Source organism: Triturus cristatus, chromosome 7, assembly GCF_964204655.1.
Source record: "Triturus cristatus chromosome 7, aTriCri1.1, whole genome shotgun sequence".
In the NCBI taxonomy this organism is placed as follows: domain Eukaryota; kingdom Metazoa; phylum Chordata; class Amphibia; order Caudata; family Salamandridae; genus Triturus; species Triturus cristatus.
Genome location: NC_140590.1, coordinates 1,037,615,481 through 1,037,640,793, shown reverse-complemented (window position 1 = coordinate 1,037,640,793; position 25,313 = coordinate 1,037,615,481).

Here is a 25,313-nt window from a genome sequence, read left to right as displayed (position 1 = left end):
TCTAAACAAGAACTCAAAATTTGCAGAATAGTGTAATGCGCATTTGAAAGAAAATCAGTGCTCACAGATTCAGTCAGGCGCACAAAGAAACTTTTTTGAATTTACTTGGTTAGTATACTGTTTACTCTTTGTTGAAATACTTGAATAAGTAGCACTGAAATGGTCTGTGCCGATGTTCCTGTAGGAAGCTGGCTCTCCATATAGTGCATCAAAATGAGGTACATTGTGCTGAGTGTTCAGGCAACCCTTCTTGGTTTACAGAGGCACAAGTAGCAAATGCTCTCTTTTGTGGTAGTTTGGGAAAGCAGTTTAGGCTTCTCAGAGAGTAGTGCTAAGTATTTGTTATACTCACAAAGACAATAACTGAGACACACACTCAAGAATAAATCCGGGACCAATTAAAAAAAATAACATGTATTTTTAAATACATTTCAACACCAAGAAATCACGGCCATTCACAGTTGTCAGTCTTCACTGGTTGAGAGGACAAAAACAAGACAGCTGGGCTACTCTCAAAGTGGGTCTCTGTGTGCTGATGTGTTCGATGGCTGCTCCGTCTTGGAGTCGTTGTAGTCCTGACTGAACTAAAATAGGCTTTGATTGCTGCAAGGGGTTCAGTACCCTGTGTATTGGTGCTGTGCAGCTCCGGTCCCGGCAACTTCTCACTTAGTGGGGAGATGGATCTGACCCTCTGGAGCACAGAGACCTCTTCCTGAGTGGCTGATGCATTGGAGAGACCAGGAGGTGGCAGAATGGTGGACCAGACTTTGCTGGTTGGTGCCTGCAAGCTGCAGGGGAGTAGCTCCTCTACTCCAAGGGAGTTTGCTGGCAATTTCCAAAGTGCTGGCACCCCACCAGGGATTTTGGCAGATCTACAGCAGCAGGACAAGTCGGTTTGTTACAGTTGTTGGGACAGGAGCAGGTAGCAGGGTTTGGTGCCCAAAAATCTGAAGCTGGTCCTTAGTTACGCTTTCTTTACTCTCCTTTGTACTCTTCTTCTTCTATCCGTCAAATCTGAGTTCCTGGTGTCAGGGGTGCCACCTAAATACTCAATTTAGGGGCATTAAGGGGAGTGTAAGGTAGTAGCCAATAGGCTACTTACCTTTGGCATGTCTACACCTCCTACATGACTACTTTCTGTGGAAAGTGGGCATAACCCTGACCCAGTGTAACTAATATCACCAAAAACCAAGCTTGTAGAATTGTATTTGTCGTGTTCACTTCAGGTAGCCCACCTTAGGGGTGGCAGTAGCCTGATAGTGAACACCCTTCCTGACTAGCTGATTTTCCCTCTTGTCCTGGTGCTAAATGGACCCTGGGCAAGTAGTGCCTTTTTCCCTGTCTGGGGGAAGCTGGGGTCACATATCTAAGGTGGCAGAGGCCTTTGAAGGCTCCTGCCTTGATATGCTGATTATCAGCCATCCTGCTTGGAGGAGGTGACTCACCTCCGGCTGGATCAGGCATTGTTTCTGACCACAGAGAGCATGGGCTCTCAGCTGCAGGGGGTCAGAAACCTGTCTGTGGTGGCAGGTTGGTCTACACCTGTCAGACAGTACACTAGAAGTTGGTAGCTTTTATGGGGACATATCTAAGGTGCCCTCTGGGTGCATGTATTATTAAATCCACAAATGACATCAGGATGGGTTTATTAAGACAAGGTGTTTGAAACCAAACACCATCGATTTCAGTGAAGCCATCATGTATCTGGGAAACTCATAATGACCAGTGCCCACTACATTTACTCAAGATGGCTTCCCTGTTCACTTGTACTATCAAGTAATAAGACTAGACAGCACAGGGACATATCTGCTTAAGGAGATATTTCCTCACATGTAACATAATTCACCCTGCCTCAGGGCTATAAGTCCTGATGTAGGGGTGACTTACATATATTTTGTGCATGTTTGGGGGCATCATATTTTCATTTTTGTCTGCACTGTTTCGCACAGCCTGCCATGGCAGTCTGAATGAGTTTAGTGGTGGGTCCCTTAGGGTGGTGCTGCAGTCCTTAGGTGCCCTCTTTAGTAACCATGCCCTAGTACCAGGGATACAATTTACTAGGGATGTACAGAGGTGCTAACGTTCGTGCCAATTGTGGAGCAATTGCAAATTTACCCTTTTCTGGGAAAGAACATTGGCACTGGTGACCTGGTTAGCAGGAACCCAGTGCACTTTAGCCAAAGTTTCATCAAATACCAGGCAAAAAATGGGATGACCATGTCAAAAGAGGCACTTTTCTACAGTTCCCAATAATTAATTTGCACTGTGAGTGGCAAAAGTGTGTACATTTGCATCCTTGTCTTGGTTCTGAGCTGAGTATATTGTTGAGTCTCAATGTGGGAGATTATAGGTTTGGAGGTGGGGTGAGCAAGATTACATTTTAACTGCAATCAATCCAGAGGTTGAGTGGTCAAGTTGTACGATTTGGATGGTCATTTTAGGGTACTAGATCTAAAGCTAAAAGTGTTTTATTGTTAATGCATGTCAGCATTGAATGGATGTCAATTCAATTTAGATGATACTGTTTGAGAAAGGTGGGTCATTTCAAGAGTGGTCAAGTTAATAAAAAGAGAGGGAGAAAGAGCATACTTAAAATCAATATTACCTGAGATATCTGAAGCATAAATATTAATAGATTTGGTCACTAAATTCAACGGAACCATTGGTTTCTATATATGAATCAGGAACCTCAAAGAGGCACTTTGGACTGATGTCTGTCATAAACAGATATATGAGGGCAATGAAGAGGCAAAAAAGGAGGAGAGAGAAAATGGAGGGTAGTGGAAAGTAAGAGGCACATTTGATGGAGAACAGGGTGAGGAAAAGACTGGCAAGAGAAAAGGGTCAACTTGGAGATTAATTTGTTGCATGAGGAAGGTAGGAAGAGAAGTGGGTGCACGAGAGGAGAAAGTGAGAAGAAAGACGAATGAGAGCAAAATGCTGAACCCGAGGAAGAAGGGGGAGAAACCGAAAACAGACAAAGTGATGAAGGGATGAAAAGAGGCTGTAGGAGGGAGATAAATTAAAAGGGGTGGAGATATATATTTTTAGGATTTGCCCAGTAAACATCGGTCTTGAAATTGCCCTAAAGAGAGTCATTATCTCCCTATATTCCCATCCTAAGTAGTGATGGTGTTTGTACATATATATTTAGAGCTGCTGCCTGTCAGAGCTACGTTTCCCTGAATAATGGGAATAAAGTGAAACCTGGTAAAAGCTGCTTCAATATACAACAGTCAAAATGATGAGCATTGTCAGTGCTTGTTTTTATGCATGATGCAAATGAAAGAGTTTGCTCCACAAAATACGTGAATAGGGTGATAAAGTTGGAAAGTGGCTCCATGCCAAGAGTGATACTTTCAGTCACTTGTGGTTATTTAGATAACACGAAAAAACCTTGCACGCTGTGATTTGACACATATTAATTTTAACAAAAACAAGATTGCAAGACCAAAAATGAAAACAAATTATCTAGTAGAGAAAGCCACGTGTGGCTAAAGGTGATGCATATGAAGTGGGGGTAAATTAATAGCACAGAGGTTTACATTTCATTTTCGGCTTGAAACAAGTACTCACAGCTTTTGAAGCAGAGTACACTAATTTTTAGAATGTTATAAAGCAGAGGAGGTTTATGTTTGTAATTTTCTACTATTTGTCTTGGTGGATATTATGGGTTAATCTCACAATCTAGGCAGAATGCAGATCTTGCCTTTCATGTGCGGATGTCTGTTTGCATCCCAGTGCCAATGGGCAAATATGGACACTCATCTAATACAAAATAGCATAATAAAAACTGGGTTGCTGCACAAAATCAGAGTCTCCACTGGGGTTTAAAAGCTGTCTTCAATCAAACAAGCAATGTCCTCTTTCTATCTCTCTATCTCTCCCCCAGAGGTCTGGACCCTGCAGCCCCACTACTCACAGTGTCAACACATTCAGCTCAAGCAGTGCGAGTGGTGGTGCCTCAAGTCCTCCCTTTGCTGTGCTTCACAGGCATTTGTTCCTAGCTGGCCCTAGTTTTTGCCAAGATGCCTCACCCACTCTGCCTCAGGTGGGTTCTATTCAGGTGGCAAGCACAGCGTTGCGCTATTTGAGCTGCCAGAGTTCGTATTTTATTCAGAGACAAGTGGCTAAACAGATTTGCATCACCGCCATAAAATAGCAATTATGAATGAAGCCCCGGAATGGTTTGTTTACACAGGACTTTAGGCATATAGATGTAGCAGATGATAAATTGGACATCTGTGTCTTATAGTCATTTACAAATCTGCTATTAGGGCCTGATTAGGATGGCGGTCAGACTTACGTCCAACCGCCATCCCTTCGGACACGGGACCGCCTGACTAGCTGTCGGCAGTCCTGCACCCATAATCATGATGCGACCGCCTTCAAGGTGGTCCCAATGTGTATCCTTTGTTTTGAGGCATGTGCTGCAGCCTGCAGCACATGCCGCAAAACAAAAATACACATTTGCTATATCCCTGCACTATGTGGTAGGCACTGCATGGTGCCTGGCAAATGGTGCAGGGATATGTATATTGGGGAGCACCATAGGTGCCCCCCAGGGCCCATATCCGAGGTCAAGGGGGGCCCACTACGTCCCTCAAAGTCCATTTCCAACGATCTTTTCATGACAGGTTAAGAGCAATGAAAAGGCTGGCGGAAAGGGACATTGTAATCCCTACGGTGGTGCCTAAGCAGGAACGGCCACTGTTGTACGGCTGCAACTCCCTCTGACGCACTATGGGCTCCTTCAGCCCATCAGAGGCTTGGTGATTGGTCTCTCTGACCCCCAGACATCCGCCTGCCATTCTAATGTGGCGGGCGGTAAACAGTATCACGATGGCATTGGGACTGCCATTGACAGGCTGTCGGTGGCGGTCTCATCGTCATCGTAATTAGGCCCTTAGTTTCTTAGGGAAAGGAATGCTATGTATTTCACTTGGGAAAATGTCCACGTGGACACACAGTAGGCAGATTGTGCATATGGATATTTCCCAGTTCTCTGCGCATCCGATCAGGTGACTGCGCAGCATTAGATACAAATATGGGCATACACACAATCATGCTGCTTAGAAGGAAAACAGGTCTGTGCATAGAATCAGGGCCGGTTTTAGAGGCACCTGGTGCACAATCTTTTTTGGCACCCCTCCTCCTAGTTGCCTCTTTCTCCACAGATACCCTCACTACCAACTTTGAAAAGCCTAAAACAAAGAATGAACAAATAATACCAACTCTCTGTCAGCACATACAATGAATAGAATTAATGATAGGTCAACAGGATAATACAAATACGTGCAGCACGGAGACAGTCAGCATAGCTGCTGAGTGTCCAAAGAGGTGACATTTCTGACAGCTTTTATTGGTGCAAAAGGAAAAACGGTCATAATGCATGTAAGACAAAATAAGCATTGAATATGTGAGCAATCAAAGGAGGCCTAAGCTACATTATACCTTTTACGGTCCGAGGTGTACTGTTGCTGAACACATGTCCTGAGTACTTGACAATTTTGGGACTTTCCACTCTAATGAAATGTATTGGCCTTGATACTTTTCCATAGAAATGATTGCAATACCTAGCACGTAACAGGGTTATTTCTAAATATGATGTGCTGAAATACTTGCAGCTAAGCTAGCCTTCTCTGCTGTTGTATTGTAATTCCTGAGCAAGGCTTGCGTTTACGAGAGCAGCTTTACTTTGAGCCATGAAAAAATAACAAGCATTTGGCTGGTGATTTTATGTCAACTTTGCAGGGCCTGAAGATTTAGACATTTGGTATCGACTAAGAAAAGATGGTTTCCACAACCTCGACTTTCCACAGCCCCTCTCTCACATGAATATCTTTTGCTTTGAAGAACTACTTATACAGACCACTCAATACCTACATTAGCACACCTACGTCCACTAAACTCTCGGCCTGGGATTTCCTCACAGCCAGACTGCACCTCACGACCTTTCCCTTCCCTCACACGCCTATACATTTTAACGCTGCGTTCCCCCCCGCTCTTCAAGAAGGTCCCTTCAAGGCTTGGAGGGAGGGCAGTTGCCACAGGATCTCTCACCTATTTGGCAGAGGAAAACTCCTCACTTTTCAGGAATGCAAGAAACAATTTGCGTTAACTAACAAAGAAGAATACCACTACTTGCAGCTGAAACACTGGGTGCAGCAACTCTTGGTGCGGCAGGCCGCCACCAGGGAGTTGTTCCCTATTGAGAAATTCGCTCAGTCTGGGGCCTCCACCAAGGGGCGTATCTCCTATCTCTATGCTCTCATCCAGTCGATGAGTCCCAGGGCGACGCCGCATTTCCAATGCTTTTGGAACGCTCTCGTGGATGCCCCTTTGGAGGATAAGCAATGGGAGCATTTAGGTAGGGACATAGTGAAACTCAACCGTTCCATGTATCTTAGGGAGGCACACTATAAAATCATGTATGATTGGTACCTGTACCCTCAGAAACTACACACGGTTTTCCCTGATTCATTAGACAGGTGCTGGAGGGGATGCTGGTTGTTAGGCAATTTCAGACATATTTGGTGGGACTGCCCCGTCATTAAACCTTTTTGGAAGGAGATTCTATCCCAAATCAAGCTTATCTTACTCTATCCTATCCCTGGCTCCATGGCACAGGTGCTGCTGGGGGTTCGAGATCTAAATTTGAGAAGACAGACACAGGGCGATAAATCAGTGATGTGGCTCTGCTTGGGGGTTGCCAAAATGGCAATTGCTGCGGCTTGGAAGAAGCAAGAGGCCCCATCCTTAACCCAATGGCATGCAAGATTGTGGAGGGCTTTGGCTTTGGAACGCATGACTGATATAATAGAAGACACTAGGAAAGGTTTTGATTACATTTGGTCTCCACTGGTCAGCTACTTATCAGAGGGACTTCCTCGGACGGCTTGCAATCCAAGACTTAGGGCCCTCAATTTGTTCCTTATATAATCACTTCACATCGAGGGTAATTCTGAAAGGTGCGCCATACACTGGGGTAGAGTCTATAATTTCCCAATCCCCACGCTCACCTTTTTTTTTTTCTAATTTGCACCATAACATCTCAGTTCTGTCTATTTTCCTTTTTCTTTTCTTAGGTTAAGTTTCCTTTTCCTGTTACTCTCTCGAGTGGGTAGATAGTTATATGGAAACAGGGATGGGCATGCAACATGTTATGACGAAACTGTATATCTGGGCGGATGATATTATTGATTACTGTTGCATATGTATTAGTTTTGATGCACTCTTTGAGAAAAATTTCAATAAAACACATTTTGAAATAAAGCACTACTCATACTACCCCTGCTGTGTGAGAGCACTTTACATCACACACGCATTGCACAGAGGGAATGATTTGTTTTTTTTCTAAATTCTTTTTATTAAACAGTCGTCTGTATCAACATACAGCATTATCACATGCTACATATTTTGTATATCTTCAGTGCAGCAATACACCATCTACAATCAATAATTGTACGTGATAAGCAACACGATACAAGCAGGGTCCCAGTCTAGCACCTATCCCACCCATCACCCCCTCCCAAAGTTGCCACACTTTTTCCCATTTCTTAGGACAGCCCCTGCTTTCATATACTGTCTTTTCTGCGGCAGAGCACCAATCCATATCCCGTTTCCATCGTGTTGCCGTTGGCGCTTGCGCGGCGCCCCAGGCTCTGGCAATGTTTCTTTTGGCAACCATTGCAGCCACTAGTAGCCATATTTTTGGGTATTTAGGCCACGTTTGTTCCCCCGATACACATAATACAAGCCATCAGACTTCAAGCGGAACCTTCTGTCCCACAACCTCCGACATTATACGCATCACCTTCCGCCAATAACGTTGGATTACCGGGCATTCCCACACAATATGAAAGAAGGTACCTCTTTGATTAAATCCCCTCTGACAGTTCTCCGTGGGAATGCGCCCCAGCTTAAACATGAGTACACTGGTAGGTAAGATCTTTGTATTATTCTCAGTTGAACAAGCCTGAACCGCGCTCTAATCGCCACTTCTCTAGGGTTTTATTATCACTTCTGCCCAGTCATCATCTTCTAGTAGGCCCACATCAGATTCCAAGGACTCCCTTAACTTTATCAGGAGATCCGGGGCATTGTTGATTATCTTTCTATAGGTGCATGATAGCACTTTTTCCGGTATTGGGTCTAGTAGTAGTCTGTCTTCGAGTGGGCTATATTCGGGTATCTGTTCCCCCTCCTTTAGGTATCTGCTCAAAGCATGTCTCAGCTGCAGGTACCTTAACGTTCTGTTTCCGCTAACTGGTATTCAGTCTGTAGTTCAGGGAAAGTGAGAACGTGTTGCCTCCGCCACACATCTCCCAAGCGTAGCATGTCTATCAATTTCCACTTCCCAAAGCCCTGTAAGCTATCTACTTCCCTGAGCATGTTGCTGTCCCAAAGGGGGGGTCTGCTCCGTGAGGAAATGATTCTTGCTTGTGTAAACCAGTCTATAGTAAATGTTTAGGCTGTCCGGAATTCAGTTAAAACTGACTCTGCCCGACAGTACCCTACCGGATAAAAATCAGCTGACTCGGTTTAAACCGAGTGTCACTGATTTTCATTGCAGTTGCACCACTTGGCCACTTGATGGAGCCAAAGCATTAGAAGCAAAGTTCCAATTTAGGCCCGAGAACAAAGCAGTTTGGAATGTTTGTCACCCCCATAAAATTCGGGGAGACACATTGTTTGGCAAGGTTGGTGGGTGGGGCCAGGTCCTATTGAAAATGCTGTCTGGACTTTGTCTGGCCCCACCCACCGCAGCACACTTCAGACCCCCACGACGACGAGACGACGACAGCCAGTGCTTTAAATGCTCCAAGGCCCAGCAGGTAAGTGGAAAGTGTGTGTTTTGTCGAACTATAACATTGCTACAGAATCACCACTGTCACTGTTGCAGCAGAGAGGCTCTGATAGCTTTGATGCCCTCATACCTTGCGAGCAGGGGTTGAATAGTGGAGGAAGGACATGGTTGGCCTATTTGTCTTAGTGTGTGTGGAGGGCAAATAGTTAACTAACTGCAATCCTCCGGCGCACTAATTCTTGGCCTCAGCAGCGTAGAAAGCCATTCACATGGAGCCACAACAGTAAACAGCAACTGCACCACAGCTCCTTGTGTGTATACGACACTTCCAGGGCTGTTGACCTGTGCTTAAAGATGAGAATTACAGTGTCACCTCCTCGTTTTTTAAATTTTTCTTTTATTGGATCAGCAGGGCCCTGCCGCCCCTCTCACCACACGCTGCAGGCCTGCTGCTTCAGTATGCCAAACCACGTGCCGATGCAGCAGTCACCAGCACCACACCAGCGAGTCAGCAACAGTTTGCCCCAGGTAGGCCTCCGAGCACCAGGCAGAGCCCTGCCTCTGCAGGCCTCACCTCCTCGTTTTTTAAATATTTATTTTATCGGATCAGCAGGGCCCTGCCGCTCCTCTCACCACACGCTGCAGGTCCGCTGCTTCAGCATACCAAACCACACGCTGATGCAGCAGTCTCCAGCGCCACACCAGCGAGTCAGCAACAGTTTGCCCCAGGTAGGCCTCCGAGCACCAGGCAGAGCCCTGCAGTCCCCCGCGAGTCCCCACAGCCAGCTCACCTTTCACCAGCATTGGTGCGCAGGACCCCCCATGCCGCAGGCCGCCTCAGATCCAGTAGTGTAGATCAGTGCCATGTGTAGTCCTCAGTCACGACTGGTAGCCGCCATGAGGTCTCTACTGTTGTGCCAGTCCGGAATCTCCTCGCTACCCCGCACACCTGCCCAAGTCAGGACGAACAGTCCGACACGCACACAGCAGGCGAAAAATGCAGCATTTCGGAAAGCGAGTGCCATGCTTGAGTAGTTCGAAGTATCCCCTTATACAATTCCAAGGGCCACAGATGACGCATTCTGGGGTGCATTTATAGCGATTCTGTGATTGCCTGCATGTGGAGACAGACTGGTGTGCATTTATTAAAGGGATGCTATGATTGCTGGCATGCGAGGACGCTCTAAAGAGGTTTGATGTATTGCTAAACACGTTCTTGTAAAACAAGTCTAACAAATCAGTGGCGGATTATTATTAATTTTTTAGGGGGGAGGGTTTTATATAGCGCACACAAAAACCCGGAGGTATCAGAGCGGTATACATGAGTACCAGTTGCGGTACAACCTCTTCTGACATTGTTTAGTGCAACACAGAGTGCAGGGGGGAGAAGACAGACAAGAGAATGGGGAGCCGAGGTGTGAATGGCCAAAGGCCCAGAGCAACATCAGGCCGCCTGCCTGGCTCACGTGGGGGGGAGAGGAGCTATTGTGTTCTGGCGTCTGTCTTACTGCAGCCGCACCTGAGTACTTCACAGGTCTGTAAAATACCATTTTACTTAACGAGGCTTTCTTGTTTTTCACCCCTTCTTAGAGCCCCTGCATCTCCATTCTGCCGATTGCTGGAAGAATCTCCCCCCCCCTAAATTTGACTGTAGTTGTGCATCTGGGAGCTATGTAAGTATATTTACGCCATTGATCCTTATTACTGTTGAACTGTATATGAATGTTTCATACTGTACACATGGATTCAACATTCTCCTTTCATTAAGCTGAACATTCTCCTGCCAATAGGTTACCTGACCTGCATCTGTATATACATCGCATTTCTTTTTTGAATTTTATAAAGCATGAAATTGGCCTAAGGGCTTTCGACCACCAAGTATTAATCACTTTTAGGCAAGCTGGAGGTTTGCTAATTTGCATACATCCAGAACCAATTTTTTTTTTAAATCATGATGGTTAAAAAGCATTTAGGGTACCAAGGATACAGATTTTTAAAGTTTTAAATCAAAAGCACTTAGAAACTGCAATTTGCCAGTTTTCGTGAATATTCCTGTTGGAGCCCTGATGGCTGAAGGTTTTGCTTCAAGGTCAGCTATTGGAACAAACACATTTTCAAGACTTTCCAATCCTTAGTCAATTCAAGTCAAAGAGGACAAGGGAGAGAATCCCAGAGCGAGGAATCTGAGCCACATTGTGCCCATCGGTGAAACTAATTTTTCATGTGTGATTGGACTTTTTTTTTTTTTTTGTAGGGTTTTATATAGCGCGAACTTGACCCGAATCCAATCAGGTATCAGAGCACCAGTTACGTTACATTAGGACTGAGAGTCTCATTTGGGTGGCTGGGTAGACTTTTTGTTTGGTGTCATCAGGCTTTAAAGATAAAATGGATTCGTATGCTATGCCTCAAATATGTGTTCTTCAATTTCACCAATTGGTTGGCAGCCTGTTCAGTGGCATCATTATTTTCTCAACAGTACACAACCAGTTTCTAAGTGTTTTTTTAATGATCTAGTTTGCGCAGAACAACATGCCCCGCAGAATAAAGACGGTAGAAGATTATGTGCTGGACAACAAAGATTTCATGGTTGAAAAGATGTTAATTTGCAGGTTTTGCAGAGTGACTGTCCCAATAGTAACTGGGAAGACTGCGAGCCGAATTGCTGAACATCTTGTCACCAAGACCCACTTGAAATTGAAAGAGCCACCTAATAGCAACAGCCTATGCCAGATGTCGCTTGCTGAGACAATGACACGCTTCAAAAGAAAACGTGAGGAAGAAATGGATGTGGCACATGAATTTGTACGTGCCCTAGTGCAATCTGGAACCAGCTTACACCAAGCCGATGGACCGATTGGGAATCTGTTCCGCAAGCGTGCACCAGCATGTAAAACATTACCAAAAGCAACACAAATGTATGACAAATACCTACCAGAGGTGTTCCTTGCAGATATTTAACATATTTCAGAGTTACTCCAAGGTGATGTAAAGATCTCTGTTACCCTTGATGAAACTCCAGAGATGCGTGGCGACCCAGCAGTGGCAGTGCTAATCACATTTTGTGATGCAAAAACTGGATGGTACAGACGTACCATCATGGCGGATCTAGATGTACTGGAAACATGCTACGGGGTGTCACTTGGAATGCTGCTGCAGAGAGTTCTTACCAAGTTTAACAAAGATTGGAGTGATATTGTTTGTATTTGCAGCGATTCAGCTACGTATATGAAAAAGTTATGTGATGACATGTCAAAAGCAATACCTGAGCTGAAGTGTTTCCCTGTTAGAGATCCGTGCCACTTGCTAGATGGTATGCTGAAAGCATCTCTACAATCTTCTGAGCTAATGAAGAATGCTATTGATTTTGTAGTCCATTCAGGTGCACTGTTTCATTATGCGCGAGAACTAAAACGCAAATATTTCTCATTTTGTGTTTTGTGTGGCAGCAAAGAAAGAGTCATCCCAACTGTGTCATTTAGTCGGTGGTTCTCAGTCCTAGAGGCCGTGAATGCAATATTATCTATGTGGCGACCGTTTACCGATTTTTTGCTTAGTGATGATGCAAAAGGCAAGAAATGTGAGGATCTTCGGGTGCATATTGATAGTGATGTCAAAATATATACACTGTACTGCATTCTTAGATTTTTACAAGAAAACATGACTGCTGCAGCGGACATAATCAAAAAAGTCAGAAAACACCCTTGTCTACCAAGTGTTCAGCATAATTGGTGTAGATGTCAAACATCTCCTCGAGAGTAGGCTAGGCGACACTTTTACTACGCCACTGGAGTCAAGCTATCCTGGCTGATGACGGCTGATAGCCAGAAACCGGTCCTAGGATGCTTGATTCCGGTCCAGGGAAGACATGGCTTGGCAGTTCGGGCTGGACTGTTCCCATGAGGCACAGGGTCAAGACTGATTTGCATATGGCCATGTTTGAACTGGGGTGGCGTAGTGGGCAAAAGATTGATGGATTTAACCCAGATCTCTTGACTGGGGGAGGATGTCTGCATTGTCAGCATTCCGTCCATCATTTGTTTGTTGTAACGCTTTTCGCCCTAAGTGGGATGGGTATTCCCAGACGTGGGACCCGTGCTCACTACGCCACTGGAGTCAAGCTATCCTGGCTGATGACGGCTGATAGCCAGAAACCGGTCCTAGGATGCTTGATTCCGGTCCAGGGAAGACATGGCTTGGCAGTTCGGGCTGGACTGTTCCCATGAGGCACAGGGTCAAGACTGATTTGCATATGGCCATGTTTGAACTGGGGTGGCGTAGTGGGCAAAAGATTGATGGATTTAACCCAGATCTCTTGACTGGGGGAGGATGTCTGCATTGTCAGCATTCCGTCCATCATTTGTTTGTTGTAACGCTTTTCGCCCTAAGTGGGATGGGTATTCCCAGACGTGGGACCCGTGCTCACTACGCCACTGGAGTCAAGCTATCCTGGCTGATGACGGCTGATAGCCAGAAACCGGTCCTAGGATGCTTGATTCCGGTCCAGGGAAGACATGGCTTGGCAGTTCGGGCTGGACTGTTCCCATGAGGCACAGGGTCAAGACTGATTTGCATATGGCCATGTTTGAACTGGGGTGGCGTAGTGGGCAAAAGATTGATGGATTTAACCCAGATCTCTTGACTGGGGGAGGATGTCTGCATTGTCAGCATTCCGTCCATCATTTGTTTGTTGTAACGCTTTTCGCCCTAAGTGGGATGGGTATTCCCAGACGTGGGACCCGTGCTCACTACGCCACTGGAGTCAAGCTATCCTGGCTGATGACGGCTGATAGCCAGAAACCGGTCCTAGGATGCTTGATTCCGGTCCAGGGAAGACATGGCTTGGCAGTTCGGGCTGGACTGTTCCCATGAGGCACAGGGTCAAGACTGATTTGCATATGGCCATGTTTGAACTGGGGTGGCGTAGTGGGCAAAAGATTGATGGATTCAACCCAGATCTCTTGACTGGGGGAGGATGTCTGCATTGTCAGCATTCCGTCCATCATTTGTTTGTTGTAACACTTTTAGTGACTTTGGCACTGCAATATGTTCCCTGTTAGAATGCTTGCCACTTGGTAAGCAAAGAAGTGTTGAAGACCAATTCAGGAAATGTTATTTTACAATGCATGAGAAATGGCTAACTATGATGCATAGAAATGTTCCTTCACCAACCCTGGCGTTTGAAGCCAATGAAGCCTCACTTTGGTACTCTGCGCAAGTGTTAGATCCCTTCCGTAAAGGGGAATTTTCTCCAGACTTTGAAAAGTACAGCTTCATTTTTGACCGCTTTAACACCTCTGAGGGCATATGCACCCAGTTCAACGCATATGTTTCAGAACTTGGCCCAGAGAATGTCAACCTTGAGGTGCACCAATATTGGCATGGAAAACTATGTCAGTGGCCAGAGTTGGAAAATTGTGTACTGTCTGTTTTGGAGTTGCCAGTCTCAAGTGCCAATGTCGAGAGGGCCTTTTCCCAAATAAAAGTGTACATGGGTAGGAAAGAGAGAGCGCGAATGACCAAAGATTCACTGAAGAAATATTGTATGGTGTACTACAATAAATTCGACTTGTTAAAAATGTATTTGGACCTCATATACACTGTACATAGATCTATATACCATGCACCAATTAAGAAAGCCAGCAACAATAAAAGCAAAGCGTCCCATAAACACCGGTAAAACACAGTTTCAGTTATGACGCGAAAATGAGTAACCATTGAAAAGCACTGTTTTTTTGAGGTATTGAAATCACTGGAAAACACTGAAAAAACACCACCAGAATTTACCAAAAATAGAAACTGAAAACAGGAAAGCCTATAAATGTTACACAAAACAATGAGGATTACTGTTCAGTGATCTGCAAGTATGCATTCTTTGCAGCAGGTACTGGGCTACTTTATGATGCATCAAAACTGCCACAAGACTGCTTTATCTCCAGCAGAAACATCAATCACCTGTGTAATCTTGACAATTTTATTGTTGCCTGAAAACTATTTGACATGCAAGGAAACAGCAGGTGCTTTTAAAATCAAAAGTTATTGCTGAACACAGTGCCTCTCCCTAGGTCAAGGCCAGGTGCAGCATCGCCCTAAAGCTGGCCCTACATAATATATTTGGTGAAGTCCTGACTAGTGTGTACATGAAATAAAAAAGAGGAAATCAATAGAAATAAGATATGAAAGGGAGGATCCACTCCTCTAGCTAAATTATTTTAAAATGCTTTCTTCTCTCTCTCATAACTTATACAATAGATATTTGTTTGCCTTATTCCGCAAAGAATCAAGGCAGAACCAAGGGCCAAAGCTTCGTCAGTGAAATTCTGAGAAGGGGAGGTGTAAATGTCAGATATTCAGATTTCACAACTAAAATAAGGGTGGACTGCAGAGTAGAGGGGTGAGATGACCAAGAATCGGGATTTACTTTTTCTACGTGAAACAGGGTCAGTTCTGATTTGCATTAGGTAGACCTTTATCAAGTGTGGCACAATGGGCAACAAGCAATGGTTTGAAATGCTACCCCAAGCAATTGCCACTGGTTAGACCAGTTGCAAGCATTTATACCATCACCTTTCGGGTGTTTGATTACTGGTAGTGTGTCTGGAAACCAAAGACTGCCACAACTTCCCAAGCACTGCTTAAATGTATAAAATTGGCACCCATTCAAAGAGCACTTCTATTAGTGCAGATTTACTATTTTTTGGTAAACCAGTCACTTCATATATTTCAGTTTCAGCCCTCAAAAAGGAACAAGTTAAAAGCTCTAAGCGAAATGAGAACAACAAGAAAGACCAAAACAGACATGGCAAAACCAACTCATGGCTCCTAGACCCAACTACAACTACACAAATGCATTTTGGGGCTGTCACACCCTATACAACCCTCCTGAAGCTGTGTCCCTGCCCGTCCCAGCTGAGCCCCATAGTGCTTACTACTCATGACTATGGTCACGTACAATACAATGGTCAGAAAAGTAAGTGCTTCCTGCTGTGGGATCACTTACTTTAAATGTGTTTTCATTAAAAACACTCTTCTTCATCTCTGCTACTAGAAGCCTTGATGATAGAGTTGTCAAATTGATGTAAGTAGGCAGTGGTCTATGTTTTTAGTTCTTGCCTTTTACAAATTATTTGATCAAGTGGCTGACAGCCATAGGCAAAAAACCCACGCTGCAGATAGAGGTGGCTGCTCCAGCAAATTAATAGGATGAGCCGAGCCAAAGGTTCAGCTCTATGAGTCCATGCACAAGCCAATTCCTTGAAACATTTGCTATGTATATCTTGCAACAAACATAATGCAAAAATATGAAACAGTCTCTACAAAGTTAAAAAAAGGTGTATTTCTGTAACATGCTGATGCATTTCACCTTCATATATAAGATTATGTCACTACATAAACAGACATTTATTTAAGTGATAGTTTATAAACCATAACTTAGAAACATTAATGACTCGCACCCCCAAAACAACACTGCCATTAGTGATCTAAGAGGCAAGTCAATAGTCAAGTAAACAAACCCTAAACATGGCCTAATTATAGAAGCAGCAGTATTATAGTGTATTAAATCAAATGCAAGAGGTGCTTGTACAGCGCACATCCTGGACCCATGTATTTGAAAGTGCTCTCATGTGATGGTAAAGGAAAAGAAGTCTCTGTAAATTACAAGAGTTTAGGAACACAGACTTTGGAGAAGCAGAGAAGCTAGTATTGATTCCTGGTTATCTGACTTCACATTTTACAATTTGGCCACCAAACGCCACAGAGATGTATGCCACAGTCTCTCACTCCTGTTTAACATCAAAGGTCATTGCTTTGTATTTATTCTTGGTGAACGATGATTAAAACTGATACATGTGAGAAGGTGGCCTGATACATGCTGTCCACTAGTTCTAGTGGGCACCTTGTATCAGTCCAAACAACCCCTTATGGTGAATTGGTTAAAGACAACCTTTATTGAAAGCTATCCTAGAGGTAGCTATGGAGACCAGCCTTCAGTCTAAGTCTTGAAGGAATGTAAACCAGCTTGTTGTATCAGTCTATAATCTCTTGAATGATCAAATGAAAGGACAACCACACCAGGTATATATTCAAAATATATGTATTTAGGATAAAACACACCCCTCTAGTCTCTTTATGAGACTGGAGTTCGAAGTACTTAGTTTACAAGTTAGCAATCAACAGTAACAGCACAAATACACGTTAGGGGTGTACCAAACCATAAACCAAAAAAGTGGTATAAGAACCAAGACTGAACTAGACACAAGGCCTAGAGCCTGTAGAATTCTGGGACCCCAAGGAGCCACCCAAGGTAGTGACACAGGGGACCCATGGGGACTGTGTGCAGTGTGTAAACACAACCGCAGGTTTACGTTAGCTTCTATGGGCAATGTTGCGGTTGGAAATTTAAGGATTGGGGACACTTAGAATCGAGTCAGGACCAAAACCTTTTGGACTTAAGAAGTTCTAGGGCTAGCACCCACGGGAGCACTGGAGTACTCGAGTTACCTCACCCAGGGAAGCCGGGTGCATAGGTGTCTTTTGGTGTCGGGTCACGTCGTCGATTACAATGGAAGCTGGCAAAGAACTGCTGCTGCTGTGAAGAGGAGAAGAGTCTGAAGAGATCCAAGCCTGGATCTAGGATGGAAGGAACCTGAAAGCAAAGGAGACAGAGTCTAGGTCACTTGCCAGTGACCGAGGACAGGATGGACCAATGCCCACAGATGTCGGGTGCTTCAGGTGAGTTGACGGGTGTCTTGACTCTTCAGCCACGAGGTCCAGGAGGTGCCGATGACAACCAGGAGCTGGATTCGAGCTGTCCCACAAAGTCTGTTGAGTGCTGCGGTGTTGGCGACCAGATTGGACCCAAAAAGCCTTGGTAACTGCAAGTCTCGTGGAAAGAGAAGAAGGACGTCAGTGCAGACCAGCAAGGTCTGAGGGACTCACCCAGCAAGGAAAAGTAAGGGCACTTCTGGGGCAACTAGGGAAGCCCAATCAGAAGAGGAGTTGCCTTCATGGGGACCCACTATCCAACGGGCTAGCAATCGCGAAGGAGCCTCGAGCGGTCGCACTGGAACCTGGCCCATGGGTCACTCGTGGAGTGGAGGCCAGAGCTCTTTGGTGCAGTCTGTGCTCAAGGCTGGGCTACTCGGAGCCCAAAGCAGAAGTTCAAGGATGAACGGGTAGTTGATGTACCAGCAATAGTATGCGGTGCCCAGGGGTCACGGTTCCTCATCACCCACGATAGCCACAGGCCTCAGCTTTGCTGTGGATTCAGGGTGGCCTCGGGGAAGTAAGGAAATCCACCTCTGGTGATGCAGAGACTTTAGCGTCCAACGGGAGCTTCGGAATTGCAGACCAGACAGTTGCTTCTTTGGTGCCTGCCAAGCAGGGGAGTCACTCCTTGACCCCAAGGGAGATTTCTTCCATCTTCTAGTCAAAATAGACAGTCGAAGGTCCAGGATATATGTTGCAGAGTTTCGTCCAGGGTAATCTAAAGTCGCAAGGACTGGGTTCCCATACTCATACTAAGTTTGGGGGTTGGACATACTCTAGGGACCCACCTATGGGAGGGTTTGGAAAGAGGGGTGGTTACACCCATTTCCTTTGTCTAGTTATGCACCAGAGCAGGGGCAGGTAGCCCCTGCAACCGGTTTGAACTGGACTATGCACAGGGACACCAAATGTGCCCCCAGTGCAGGACTTCAAAGCACCAGAGAGTGCTCCCGCCCAGCCCCAATACACATCTGCCTGTCTGGGGAGGTGGTTACACCTCCCCTTTGACAGGAAACCTATTGTCCACGCCTCCCTTGCCAGAGTTTTGGTCAGCAGCAGGCGTCCAGACCCGTGTCTGTGGCAGAGGCATCCATTTTGTGATGCCAGGGCTCAAGAAAGTCCTACCGGGTTAGACCAGTGTGAACATGTCTCTCCCTCTAGAAGGATGGAATGCTACCCCCGTCTCCAGAACTGGCTGGGGATAGTATTCCAAAGCGTTTGACACCAAACACGACATGTTTCTGTGCAGCCATCCCAAAGTTAGCATTTAGCGCGAGGTTATAATGCCCTTAAGAGTATATGGTCAGGCTGCACCACAAGCAGCATCAGAGGAGGTACTCCGAACGCTGCAGAGGGGCTCTGCTCATTCAGGGGCACCCTCTCACATAAAAACAAAGCACTCTTCCTTCAGGATTGTTAAGGCCTGCCATAGGAGTGACTTGTAGGTGTTATATGTGTGTGCAATGGTAGTGATATAGGTAGCCTATATCACTGTAAGGGGTGCAAGCACACCCTTACCCAGGTTGCAGTAGCAGACCTGTGGAGCCATTTTGGAGTGCTTCCCAGGGGTGGCATAATACATGCTTCAGCTCCTGGTAGGCCTCTGAGGTACCTATGCCCTAGGTACATAATATAACATATACTAGGGATCTATAAGGCACTCCAGAATCCAATTAGATATGTACCTAATGTACATGCAAACCATTTTACAGAGAAAGCCGATAGACTGGGGCCCTGAATAGCAGGATCCCAGTCCAACTAAGTCATAAACCAGCAAAACACCAGGTAAAAAGTGGGGCAGCCATATAGTCAGATTCTACCTTCGTACAATATAGACATAGAAGATCCAACTCTGGGCCCCCAGACCCAATTGCCAAGCCAGGAATGCATCTATTTGGGGGAGGGGTGTCACACCCCAAACACTCCCCCACAAAGCTACACCACTGTGCAGACCCTCTGGATAAAACCCGATTCTAGATATGTAAGGAATCCTAATACTTGGATATAATAGTTGGATATTGCTATGAGAAGATGGACCTTATAATAAGCATTGGCAAAGCCAATAGGTCTCTCCGAGGAGAGCTATTAGTTTTGGCACTGTTTTGTGGCCATGTGAGGCTAAACCATTATTTAAAAAAATGCTATGGTGCACAGAGGGCTATTTTGTTTTTTTAAAGTACATTAACGATTGATAAATCATCGTCCTTTTTTATTATTATTTTTATTGTTAGCCATGTTACATAGCAGCCACACTGCTATACAGCATGTCTACAAATCCTTGCCAAAGTTGGCAAAGCCCTTGCTGTAAAGAATGAAATACAGGCAATAGCAGAGCCATCAGTTGCAAAGGCGAGACCAATTGGCTTTGCCAGTGCCTGTTAGATCTCAGCACAACAACCCTGTGAGTCTGAGCAAATCACTTAATCTCCCGATGCATGAAAAAGAATAATAAAATATGACATTTGGCAGAACATCATATCACATAAAGAATGCAACTGCGCCCATATCCATGTCTTAGTGAAAACACATTTTGAAGCAGTTAACATCTGTTGTCACAATAAGAGCCGAAAACATGTGCCAACACAATAAACATTTATTTCAAAGGAGAAAAAGCCTTCTTTGAAGGGCATGTGGAATAGCTACAAATGGCAAGAGGTTCAACAAGGTTGACAAGGAAGAAGAAACATTAAAAGTAGTTACTGAATCACATTGCAATCAGTGAAAGGACAGCAATCAAGCTGAAGCAATCAGTGCTTGATCCATGCTCCAGCTGAAAGAAGAGGCAGTGAAGCCAGCATGCACTGGCCAGTTAGAGGACAGCAAATAAGAGTGACAATAAAACCAACAAATGTGCGGGCTGCAAGCCCCTTGTGGTATGCAATGTCTCTCACAAGCGAGAATGCATGCACTGCCTCAATTGAGAGCTAAAAATGGCCCACCAGCTGACCTTTGCCATTGGCCTCTCTGGGAATGGCCAATTGCTCACCCTGCCAATCCAGCCCTGTGTACTCCATTGCACTAAGATCACACGGTTTGGTAAAGCTGTGAGGCAGGTGCTTCCACCCACGTTTCTCTGTTACTAATATCAGTGGCTTCCTCTGCCGTATCAAAGATACCAATTTCAAAGGAGGCTCAACCTTAATGCATGAGTGAAAGCAAAACAAAGATATGTCGGAGATCCTCAGAGTCGGCTCTCTGGTTATTACAAGTATTTTTATTTTAGCATTTTTTACATAGCGCACACCGTATAGCGCGAAAGGCATTAGAGCGCTTTACATGAGCAACTGGTTACATCGCACAATCTCAGATTTCTTTTTTTTTATTTTTATCTAGGCATTGGAGAGCAATTTGCCCAGTTTCAGAGGATGTTCAGCCGACGCCAGGATCTGAGACGTATTCCCTCTTTTTAACGCTGAAGCTGTGGCTGCTCTGTCCCGTCTCCTCCCTTGTGTCTTTAATGAGACACATGAAGGGGCGGAGCTCAGATAAAGACATTTTCACCTTTGTGGTCTACGTTTGACCTGCTGAAAAGCACCCTTTTGGGTTTTATGCGTGTGCTTTCTGTCCTGCGCCACCAATTTTTGTGTTTAAAAAAGCTGTACTAGGTACGGAAAAGGTAGCGTCTGGTTTGTCAGCCTGGTTGTTTTTCGCGAGCCACTCTCTAAGGTGAAGAGCCAAACATTCATCCCGAGCCACGCTTGCACAATATTTGGCTGGTTTACCTATTTTTAAGTTTGATGAAAGTGAGTGGCCAATGTCTGCTGAGACACATTTGTCAAGGGGGAATGTTTCAGAGCGATTGTTTGTGCAGCTTGGCTGGAGCCTCCCATGAGCTCAAGGCAGCTCAGCGTGATGAACACCTGCTTCGGCACAGGCAGCGCTGTCATCGCAGAGTGCACAACATCTGTGAATGGAAAGATGCAGCGAGATGGCTTAGCTCGGAATTGCAAACGTCTCTAGTAATTTCCATCTGTGTGTCCATGTACAGCACGCAATCAGTGCAAAATACCACCAGACTACTCTTGTTCTCTACAAGCAACACATAAACAACAGTGATTGAAGCAGAAAAAAAGACGTGCTAGTACTCTGTGTACGTGCACACTGATTGCAGAAAAATATGTATTGACTAATCCACTTAAGCTGCAACACCTTCATCTTTATGGGCGCACTTCCACCCCCTGCCAAGGCTGTTATTGAAAATATTTCACATTTAAAATGTTACTCTGCAGAAAGGTAGGTCTAGTTCACACTATATAAAAATTGCAAAAAGAAAAGAAGGAATAGTACATCAATTACAGCACTGCGGACGGGCACAAATGAAGATAAATTTATCTGTACTTGGCCCATGATGTAAACAAAGGAAATAAAGTGTCACACGAAGTAATGTCCCCCAAGCAATGCCGAATTAGAATGCTGCAAAGAAGAGTGATAATGATGCCAACGAATGGTATGTAATGGACAGTCTTAAAGAGTTTTTTAATCTTTCTTATGCTTCACCTTAGCATGGCTACAGGATGCAACCATGCAAATAAGGTTACACATCACATGCGGGACACATTCAGAAGCATACTTTTATCTTCTTTCAGGTCACTCTGGACACTGCTGCGGATGTATAGGTACTGATAACTGTGGACTTGGTCCTATCTGCAGGTTAATCCCCAAACGTTTTGCCATACACGCTCATGCTTTTGTTTTGTTGGCTTTTAGAACTGTGCACAATTTACCACTGCTAACCAGTACAAAAGTGCTTGTGTTCTCTCCTTAAAATATTATAGAGTTAGTTTACACCCAATTAGCAGATTTAATTTTCTTGTAAGTCCATAGTGAGGTTGTGCAACCCACTTAAGGAGCACTTTAAACACATCTCAGGCCTGCCATTGCAGTCTGTGTGGGCAACTTTAATCAAACATTTCGATCTGGCAGGTAAAACCTTTTGCCAGGCCCTAACCTTCCTTTTGTAATTATTATGTCACTCATAGGGTGGACCTAAACAGCCCAGAGGGAAGGGTGCAATGTATTTAAAACATAGGACATGTCCTGATAATGAAAAGCTCTTAAATTTGTTTTCCTCCACTGCAATGCTTACATCTCCCATAGGATAACATTAGAGTTACCGTATTACATTTAATCTTTTTGATTTCCAAATGGGAACAGGTAACCCATTTGTTAGAAACTGGGTTTCTGGTTGACAGAGGTATGCACCATTTCCAAGCAGGAACCTCAATTCTTGTCAGGGTAAATGTAGTACACACTTGGGGGCATATTATCAAGCCAGGCGATAAAATTATCGCCGCTTTAGCGGCAGAAAACTGCCGCTAAAACGGCGATAATGGGCTTGGTAATCTGCTCTATGGAATTCCAATTGAAGCCCATGTTAGATGTGAAGAACATCTAACATGGGCTTCAATTGGAATTCAATAGAGCATATTATCAAGCCCATAATCGCCGTTTTAGCGGCAGTTTGCTGCCGCCTAAGTGGCGATAATGTTATCGCCTGGCTTGATAATATGCCCCTAAAACTTTACCTGTGCTCAACGTCTGGTAGCTTGGCAAAGAGCTGTCAGGCTAAATTAAAGAAGCAATGTGTAAAGTATTTGTGCACACATGCAGAGTAACACAGTGATAACACCACATTTAATACAGTAGATGTGTGTGAGTGGTTATGTGAGTGAGCGGCTGTATGGGTTTCTGAGTGGTTGTGTGGGTAAGTAATGGGTGTGTTAGTGGTTCTTTGAATCTCGGAAGGATGTATCAGTGACTGTATGGATGTATGAGAGGGTGTCTGAGTGACTGTATGGAAGTGCATTGGGTGTGTGAGTGTCTGTGTGGGTATGTGAGTGGTTTTCTGGGTCTCTGAGTTGGTGTATGATTGTGTGTATCGATGAGTGAGTGGGTGTGTGAGTGGTTGTGTGGGTGTGTAACTGGGCATGTGAGTGTGTGATAGGTTGGGTTGTAAGTGGCTGTGTGGGTCTCTGAGTGGTGTGCAAATTGCTGCATAGGTGCGTGAGTGGCTGTGTCATTGGTTTTCCTATATAGGTGTTTGAATAGGTATGTAAGTGGCTGTGTGGATCTGTGAGTGGGTGTGTAAGTGGCTGTATGGGTCTGTGAGGGGGTATTTTACTGGTTCTCTAGGTCTGTGAGCTTATGCATCAGTGACTAAATGGGTGCGTGAGTTCATGTGTGAGTGACTGTATGGGTGTGAGAGTGGTTGTCTGAATGTGTGACTGGGTGTGTTAGTGGTTGTGTGAAAGTGTATGTGAGAGGGTATATGAGTGGGAGTGTAAGTGGCTGTGTGGTCTGTGAGTGGGTGTGTTAGTGGTTCTCTAGGTCTGTGAGCTTATGCATCAGTGACTACATGGGTGTGTGAGTTCGTGTGTGAGTGACTGTATGGGTGTGTGAGTGGTTGTATGAATGTGTGACTGGGTGCGTTAGTGGTTGTGTGAGAGAGTATGTGAGTGGGTATGTGAGTTGGTGTACTTTTTTAGGTCTTGCCTGACCCAGCGCATGCGCTGGTCTTTCGATACTTTTTGAGAGGGCTCCAAAAAGTGCTACCAGGCCAGCCTAGAGCTACAGTGCATGTGCGCGGGCACGTGCTTGACCGCAATTACTTTCACTTTCGAGGCCGCACGGCCGCTTTGATGTTTGATCGCGATCACTTTCGCAGACGCACTGCCACTTGACATAGCCAATAGGTCTCGGTTTTGGGACCTTATAAGTATTTAGTTATGCAACTGTTGCATGACTAAACACTAATAAGGTCACAAAGGCGAGACCTATTGGCTATGCCAATGCTTGTTTAAAATTGGGTTCTGAATCCACAGATCCATCACGGATTGACACTGCTGCCGCAATGAGTGCCGTGATAAATCTGCAGATCCTCACACTTTTGTCCCCCAATTTTGTTTTGACAATATCTTCCCCATGAGGGTCCCTCACTGACCCCTCCACCAGTCCCATTGAGTCAACATACCTCTATCTTCACCCCTTATATCCTATTTACACTATATTCCCCCTCTTGGAATCATGTCCCGATTGATGAAATGGGGGCTGCAAGTTTTCTCTTAGGTTGAGGTTAGCCAATTGTTGATCCACATCTATAGATATACCTAAATCTTTTTCCTTTAATAGCTACAAAACTGTAGGGAGAAATCTATCATGAGGCATCTCCTTGAATTTGAATTGGACATTCCTGCTTCATTCCATTAAAAAGACTTCAATGAATGGTAACAATACAGCATTTGCTCCTGATTACATGACACACTTTAAAATAAAAACATACTTTATATTCTTTGAAAACCCTACTCACATTATTCAGTTTGACATGCATTGTAGTTCTGACTGCTACATGAGTCTTGTACAGTATTCTTCAACAAAGGCTAATTTTTCTCTAATTCGATGCTGCTAAATTATGAAACTTTATATAGCAAGAGGATTGTAAACTGAGAAAATAAGATTTATTTTTATAGTTCAGTATGTGCAAATGTCCACTTTTTATTTTTTTCTTCTTACATTAAAAAAGAAGCATAGACATTGGGAGTGACACCAAGCTCACCAGCCATCTCTAAGACTAGACCTCTACAGCCACATAGCTTTTTTCCTCTTTTAACTGTAAGCAAGCATAGGTGTTGTGGAATTCCTTGGGACTGCATAATCCCACAGCATTCTTGTTTAACTCAAATGAGGTTCACTAAATGTAATATTACTCAAAATTAAATAAAGGATGCGGACCACAAAT